Source organism: Arachis hypogaea, chromosome 13 (genome assembly GCF_003086295.3).
Source record: "Arachis hypogaea cultivar Tifrunner chromosome 13, arahy.Tifrunner.gnm2.J5K5, whole genome shotgun sequence".
NCBI lineage: Eukaryota > Viridiplantae > Streptophyta > Magnoliopsida > Fabales > Fabaceae > Arachis > Arachis hypogaea.
The window spans coordinates 7,033,495-7,042,420 of NC_092048.1; the positions used below are offsets into that span (position 1 = coordinate 7,033,495).

The following is an 8,926-nucleotide window of genomic DNA, read 5'->3' on the forward strand; positions in this document are numbered from 1 at the left end:
ATAACAACAATTAATAAGCATATGCAATCTGCATCGCCTTTTATATATATTCATGCTAGAAATTGCTCTATTGGACCCTTTATATATTTGAAGACAATAAAAAAATAATATTAATATTATTATTTGTGTCACTGGACACTGGCAACTAGGATAAAGTTAAACTCACCTGTTACCACAATAATGGAAGCAGCTTTGACTAATGCTACTTTTCTTGTCATTATTTTGACCGGCAGTGTTGACAAAAAATATTCCAAAATTTCTAATAATGGGCCTAAGTGAATGGCAGTTAAATAGAAATGGGCCCAAAGTGCGAAAGAATGTGTGTTTTGGGCTTTCGTATTCCTCGCCCAATGTAAATATGGCCAAAAATAACAAAGAAAAAAAAAAAAAGAAGAAAAGAAGACTCATGAACCGTCGTGTAGAAGTGATGAGGATTGGATTGTGTATTCTTCACAGATCATAGAGTTACTGAAAAATAATGAAGGATTTAGTTGATTATCTAAACAATGCGTATCAAGATTTTGTTACTGCGACAATCGAAACAAAATTTGTATACCCAGAAAAGAGCAGCAATAGATGCTGCACTAGAAAGCTTCAAGCTGAAACTTTAATTGTTTAATGTAGCATGTGAATACGTAATGATGCTGAGGATTTTAATTTGTGGATCCTGCGAAGCAAAGGATAGGATCATGTGATGCATCTTTGTGTTTTATGTGCATATGCATATATAGATGCTATAAATAACTATAGTTCTATATTTTAGTTAGTTTTTTGGTGACTGAAATAAATTAAACAAAGAAAAATAAAACAAACAAAACAAGGAACTGTCTAAATAGAGGGACAGTCCTGTTTAAGACTACTCTTAAACTCCTGCCAAGGTGAAAGAAGCTCCACATGCGAAAGTTGTAACTTCATCGCCATCTTTGCCATAATATCTGTCACCGTGTTTGCATCTCTCATAATCAAACGAAAGTCAACCCGCCAATTCCAATGCATGATATCTCTTATTTTGAGCACCAGTGGATCAATAAACCCAAAACCATCTTGAGTAACAAGATTAAATGCTTCCACACAATCCGTCTCACAAATAACATCTCGTTGACCCACATCCCAAGCTAAGAGATATCCTCTCCAAATAGCAAACAATTCTCCTTGAAGAATACTATTACTCTCAATCATTCCCAAACACCCCCTTTGCCAGCTCCCATTACAATCTCTAATAACACAAGCAAAACCAACACTATCACCCGAACCAAAATAACTAGCATCACAATTAATCTTAAAAGTACCAATGGATGGGGGATTCCAAAAACCATTTAGAGCAGAGGGAAGGGACATACGTTGTAATTCAAAGATATTCCTAAGCTCCTTTTCTGAAGTTAATGCCAGACAAATCACTTTTTCCGGAGGCCAAGTTTCATCGGGATTAAAGATGTCATTATTCCTTGCTCGCCATATCCACCAAAGTCCCGAAAAGAACTTGAACGGATGCTCTCTGCTATGATACAAGAACCAGTTCTTCAAATCCAAAGGATGACAAGAAATATCCAACCTATGCCAGACAAGCTGCGCTTTGGGACAATCCTGAATACAATGTAAAACCGATTTCTGGCTAGAAAGACATCTTGGACACTTATCCGACGACGACATCCCTCTTCTAAAGCGAAAACTTGCAGTAGGAAAAGCCTCCTTAAGACACAACCAAGCCAAAATTTTATGCTTTTCCAGAACAAGCTGGCGCCAAAGCCAAAGCCAATTCTCCCGCTCCTCCCAACCAAACAGCTGCTTACACAACCACAAGTAACCATTGCGAGAGTTATAGACTTTGGCAGCAGACCCACTCCAATACCAACCCACTTCCGGACCTGCTTGTTCATCTGGATTGTAAGAAAGAATATTATCTTTCAGATTTTGAGATAAAGGAGAATAAAGAGTATCCAAATGCCACCTACCAACCGACCAAATATCCTGAATTCGGAGATTCGAATCAGAAATGTGAACATAATCGATCTCATTAGATAACCGTCCTTCTTTCCTCCAGCTAGAAAACCAAAAATTCTGGTTCAAATCTCCAATACACCAAGCAAACCCATCCTTCAACACTTCCCAAGCCTTGCAAAGACACCTCCAAATGGGAGAGTCCTTGTTCTTAGGATAACTAAAACAGTCATATAGAGATGATCGGTATTTGGCATCCAACAATTGGACCCATAGCTTGTTTGGCTGCTGGAAGAAAGTCCAAACTAGCTTCCCAAGAAGAGCAATATTTACACAATAAGGATCTCTAATCCCTAAACCTCCATATTTTTTTGGAGTAACCAGTACCTTCCAACTAACAAGATTCAATCCTCTTCCATCAACTTGTCCTTTCCAAAGAAAATTCCTCATTATAGACTCCAATTTACTAATGATTCCTTTGGGAAAAATAGAGACCTGCATCTGGTACGTGGGAATAGCAGCGACAACAGAATTAACCAAGCAAAGTCTACCAGCCCGATTGAGTAAACTTCCTTTCCAGCTTGCTAGCCTACTCCGAATCTTATCCAGGACACCATTGAAAGCTGAACGAGTCACCCTAGAATGGCTAAGGGTAACTCCAAGATACTTGCCCAAGTCCTGGACAAATCTGATAGAGGATACCCCAGTGAAAACCTCTTTCCTTGTTGCAGAGACATTCTTGGAGCAAAGCGCTTTAGACTTCTCCACATTAATCTTCATCCCAGATGCTTTGCAAAAAGTCTCTAAAACCAACATCACATTTTGCACTTGTCTCTTTGTAGCTTTATAGAATAGAAGCAAGTCATCCGCAAACATTAAGTGGGATATTCTTGGTCCTCCTCTAGAAATAGCAACCGGTTTCCACAAGCCCAAATCAACCTGATGACTAATAAAGCATGCCAATCGCTCCATACACAACACAAAAAGATAGGGTGACATAGGGTCTCCTTGTCTAAGACCTCGGCTAGGAGTAAAGCCATTCAGACGACTCCCATTCCAAAGAATAGATAAGGAAGAAGCAGTGACACCATTCATAATCAAATTAAGTGTAGGAATAGGAAAACCAAAGCTTTTAAGGGTATGAGCTAAAAACCTCCAGTCAACTCTGTCATAAGCTTTCTCCAGATCAATCTTAAATGCCAGTGTGCCTTTCTTTGATTTAGTCTTCTTCATAAAGTGGAGGACTTTTTGGGCAATAATGATGTTGTCAGGAGTTCCTCGTCCCGGAATAAATCTTCCTTGAAGCGGGCCAACAATCTCCGCAAGATGAGGACGAAGCCTATTAACAAGGACCTTCGTGATGATCTTGTAAACTACATTGCAGAGACTAATCGGCCTGAAATCTTTCATAGATACCGGTGATTCAACCTTTGGAATGAGAACTAGTAAAGTCTCCAACATTCTCGGATCAAGAGGAACACCGGAGAATGTCTGCTTAACCATCTTCCAAACATCAAGACCAATGATCTCCCAATATTCTTTGAAGAAGAAAGCTTGAAACCCATCAGGACCCGGAGCTTTAAAAGAGTTCATGTGAAAAACCGCTGCTTTGACTTCCTCCATAGTAACTGGTGCCGTAAGGTTATTGCAAGCTTCCTCATTTAGAGAAGGAAGAGGCACATCACCAAGGCAACCCAAATCAACATCATCCAAATGACAGAATAAGCTTTTATAGAAAGACTCTGCTTCTTGACTCAGAACCTCTGGATCAGTTTCCCACACTCCATCCTTGAGAAAAAGGCCATGAATCTTATTATGCTTCCTTCGCGCAAGAGTTTGAATATGAAAGAATCTTGTATTCCTATCCCCGAACCTTACCCACTGCTCTCTGGACTTTTGGAACCATAGGAGCTCTTCTTGCACTAGAGTATTATTATAATCATCAAGCAACTGTCGCTCTTTCTGACGCAAATAAATACTATCCACCACTTCCAAACGCTTTTGTAAATAATTAATCTGCTGCTCTAATTCACATTTCTTAACAAAAATGTTACCAAATACCTTCGAGTTAAACTCTAGTGAATTCTTCTGTACTTCCAAAAGCTTGCCATGAATTCCTCTATTACCAGACCACCATGACTGGTTCACAATAACCCTATACCCAGGATGAGTAGCCCAAGCAGCAACAAATCGAAAAGGTCGATTCCCTTTAGGATGAGCACGACCTTTACAACGCACCAGAATAGGGCAATGATCAGACTGAAGCCTATTTAAAACTTCTGCATAAGCCTCTGGAAAGATAGATAACCAACTATTATTTATACAGACTCGATCAAGCTTTTTTGCCACGTCAACATAATTTTTCACCCTCTTGTACCAAGAAAATTGCCTCCCAATAGTCTTCAAATCAAACAAACCACTATCCCCTAATGAAGTAGCAAACATGTCTGCTCTTTGATGAGAAAACTGACAGCCCTTAGATTCATGAGAAAATTTGACTTCATTAAAATCACCAAGAACAATCCAAGGTCCTTGAAAAACCATGGATTGTGCAACAAGATAATCCAAAAGGAGAACCCTTTTATTAAATTGAGGACTGCCATAAATACCACTACACCTCCAAATTAAATTATCAAAGTGAACCTCAACAGTAACACCCTGATCAAAAGCATCAATGAACTTACAACAAACACCCTTCATAGAGGATAGAAACCAAATACCTCCCTTATGCCCCTCTGCTTCTACTATACCAACAGAGTAATACCCCAATCTTTCCCAGAATAATTTTAAATGCTGAAAAGGGGAGTGAGTTTCAACCACAATAAAGAAAACAGGTCTAAATTTCCTAACAAGTTCCTTGCAATGCACACGGGCTAACTTATTAGAAGCACCCCTAATATTCCAAACAATCATATTTAAACTATCCATAGATAATAGGGACAGAATAAATAAGAACATAAAACTCTAAACAGAATCACCAACCTCAATAGGTGGTTTGTCCTGCGGTACTGGCACACTCTGATCCTCAATAATTGCCACCTTCGAACCTCCTGACACTGCACCTGCCATGCTTCCATCTACTAAGGTTTCCTCCATTGTGCCACCATTTTTATCAACTGGCGAGTTCTGCAAGGAGGAAGGCCGAGGACGCTTCCGTAGAGAAATTCCACGACGTGCAGGAGTTCTGCGTGATGGAGATGGCGCAATTTCATGTTTTTCTCGCTTCCCCATCCTAATGCCAATTGATTTACCTCCATCACCATGAAAATTGGGTCTTGGAATCCTTCTCGAACCAAACTTGTGCTGCTTTCCATCTTGGTCCTTCAAACCTGATGACTGGCCCATTGTGAATTTTCCCTTACGGAGCACTTGTTGCCAGCCCTCTCCATCATCCATGCATGCCTCATTAACATGACCATCAGGCACGTGAGGAGCCAATGATTTCGTAACCACATCCTTCCCTTTAACAACTCCTAATTTCTCACCCAAATTACGAGGATTCTCACCCAAATCACGAGCTTCTGATTCAGCCTCTTGTTGAATCTCATGATTGTTGTGTGGCACTAGTGTCGGGGCTTCATTATTTTTTTCATCACCAAAGGAATTTCCGTTTCCTTCCAAGGACTCCTTCTCCATGCACAACGATTTATCATGCCCATATCGTGCACAAGTAGCACAAATCAACGGTAAACTCTCGTACTCCACTTCATAAGTCACACCCTCCACTATAATATGTTTGATTACAGGCAACTCAAGATTAATTTGAACACAAGCTCGGGCATATTTTCCTCTTTCTACAAGCTTAGTAGCCAAATCTACTTTCACCGGAATCCCTATTGCAGAAGCAATTCGCAGCATTGCTTGTTCCTGGTAGCACCAAATTGGAAGTCCCGAGACTCGAATCCATACCAGCGTTGATCCAAAGGATTTTTCGCATGGCCTAAAATCCACATCCCATGGATTTACTGCAACATAGTGACCGTCTATCAACCACGGGCCACCAAGAATGACTTTCTCACGATCCGCAGCAATATCAAATTTAACCAAAAAATATCCAAATCCCACATCCAACAAATCAAACCCTCCTTTGATGCGCCATACTATCCGAAGCTTATGCATGAGAGCCGTGTAGCCATAATGCTTATCCAGCACCTTGATCACGATGGCTTCCTTATAAGGTTCAGCTAGACAACTCTTTGCCTCCTTGGTAAAATTGACACTTGGTGGACGAGAATCACCCTGCTTACCTGTCACCGTCGCGATATCATCCCCAGATAAAGACCCTACTAATGCAAAGGCCTTAGACTTTTCTGCACCAATGACTTTATCTCTAAAAGAGACCTTGGATGGCTTTTCTAACCCCTCTCGAAAAGAACCCTCCTTAACACCGGATACACACCCACCCACACTCTCTCCCTTATCTCTTCCGATGGCATGGCCATCTTCCTCACTGTGTTTCACCCTCAACCGTTCGCCCCCGCTCTCTCCTTCTCTCATTCTCCTTGAGTACGGAGTACGTACTCTTTCTCTGCTAGGGTTTTTCAGTCTTATTTTTTTTAGTTAGTTTATTCCACTAAGTGTGTTTTTTGTTGGAATTATAATCCTAAATTTTATTTAGGCGAATGCTATGGTGTAGAAGATAAATTTCTTCTACACCTATAAAAATACACGTGTCATCCCATCACAAAGATAAGCTGCCTGTCTAAGTTAAATCCAGACATAAATTCAAAACGATAATCTCTGGAGTGCCAGTAGATGTACAGGTCGCTAGCTGTGATTAGCCCTATAAGTAATAATTAATTAAAATGTGTAACTAAACTATATTAAATACACCCTTCATTTGTACTTAGGTCTAGAAGTTACATCGACATTGCATTATAATTATGTTGAAATATTATAATTTTAAAGATATAAATAAATCAAAACAATATTATTATAGAGAAAGTCTAGAGGACCAGCATTTTTATTAAAATTTGGCAAGTACTTAATCATCAAAAGAAAAGTGAGTAATCTCACACTATTAGATGTAATCTCACACCATTAAAAACATTAATGATAACTAATTGATAGCTACAAATCACAAATTTGCTGCCTCTAACACTCCTCATTATTATATCCATTAATATTCATGTGATTATTTGTTTTGTGATAAATAGTTGAGAATGATATTAAATATTTCTCTAATAAAAATATTAAGGCCCACCACTAAAATTTTTTTATCCATTTTGATGAGACCAGTTGTTTGGGCTAGGACCACTTAAGAAAGAAAAGTCAATAACCCAATTCAATTCCCTAATATCTTGGTGTCTTACAAAAAAGCCATATCCAAACTTCAAGCCTCTAAAATATCCATACAGTCACAGAAATAGATAAAAAAGAATTAAAAATAATCATTAATTAATATCTTAATTAATTTGATTCAGCGGTAAGCAGCTTTTAACATAAATTACCTTTCAAATGGAATCTATCGTTCTGTAATCCTAAGATTTTGTGGGACTTAATAGTGCAGAACTTATCTCCATTAATATTTTTGCTAGCACGCAACATTCTTCAAATAACGACACGTATTTTTTATTTTCTACACCGTACACTGATCTTCTATTGATTTAACCTTTTTTTAACAATTAGAAATAATTATAGTTTATTTAAATAGACATACAAGATAAGTTAAACACCAGCCACCTAGCCAGCTGCATAATCTTGAAATTTATACATAAAACACTTTACCCTTTATTGCAGAGGTCTTCTATCTTGACCCTTTATTGCATATTGCATACATACTTACTTCTTAAGCAACACAGAACTTTGTCCTTCTCACATGGTGGTGGACTGGTGGTTGTGTGCTGGGGAACCCACATAAGATTCTTCAGAGGGAAGAAGTGACAGAGTGGAGCCTCCCCAGGCATGAACCCAAGTTGCTTGAATATAATGTGATTTGGGTTAAATTCTGATGTGTTCAAATGGCGGACACCAAGAGCTTCAACTTTGTCTCGACTCTCACCAACTAACAAGACCTTGAATATCCTGGTGTTTGTAGCTATGAAGGGCAATAGTAAACAGCATAAGGGTAAGGAAGAGGATGGCAAGCCACCCATTTAGGAGCATAGATATCTTCTGATACTTTCAAAATGGTGTAATTCTGCAGAGGAGCCCCTGAAGGTGGACTAGTTGTGTAAATGTTGTGCTTTTCCTCTGATCCAAAGATGTTGTTGACAAATTGTAGCATGGAGTCTAAAGAGTTAGCACAAATCCTAGTCTCTTGTGTGAGCATTCCTTGGCTTGTGGAGAATCTTGAGAGATTGAGAAAGGAATGGAGTCAGCTTCTTTCTTTGATAGGAAGTGAGCAACCTCTTCGACAGGAAATTGGAGAGTCATCCATGGCGAAATATCCTACCTTGAATGCCTCAGTGTGGTCTACATTAGTTGACGAAGAGGAAAAATCTTTGTCAGAACCATGGTATTGGTTTTGTACCCTATAAGGTAGTTAGCTTTATTGAGATTTCCATGGTGTGAATTCAACTCTGCTTTTAGATCTCTGCAACCAATGTTGACCCCATTCTGTTTTGCAATTAAAGGACAAGGAATTCATATTCATATGCAACACAAACTTGCAAAAATAATTCTATTGAGTAGGAGGTTGGTTACGATGCTTGCTATACACACTTAACAAAAAGAGGTGCATTTTTTAAATATTTTATTATATTCTCTCGTTAATACCACTAGCGGCTCACCAGGCACGGCACTATCGTGCCTGTTGAGCCGCTTTTCTGTTGAGTCGCTTTTCTATTGAGTTTAAGAAATTAATTTTATATTTTTATTTTAAATTATAAATTTAATAATAATTAAAAATAAATTATAAAAAATAAAATATCTTAAATTATTTAACATGTAAAATATTAAAAAAAATAAATTTAAATTTAAAAATAAGATTAAAAAAATATTAATTTGTTATTATGTATAATAAAATTAATATAAAAATTTATTGATA

The 8,926-nt window shown here is 38.2% G+C and overlaps 1 pseudogene; it reads right to left on the minus strand.

Annotated features, from left to right (window-relative positions):
- Positions 1 to 7,629: 7,629 nt before the first annotated feature.
- Positions 7,630 to 8,606, minus strand: LOC112735725 (BURP domain protein USPL1-like; annotated as a pseudogene).
- Positions 8,607 to 8,926: the final 320 nt, after the last annotated feature.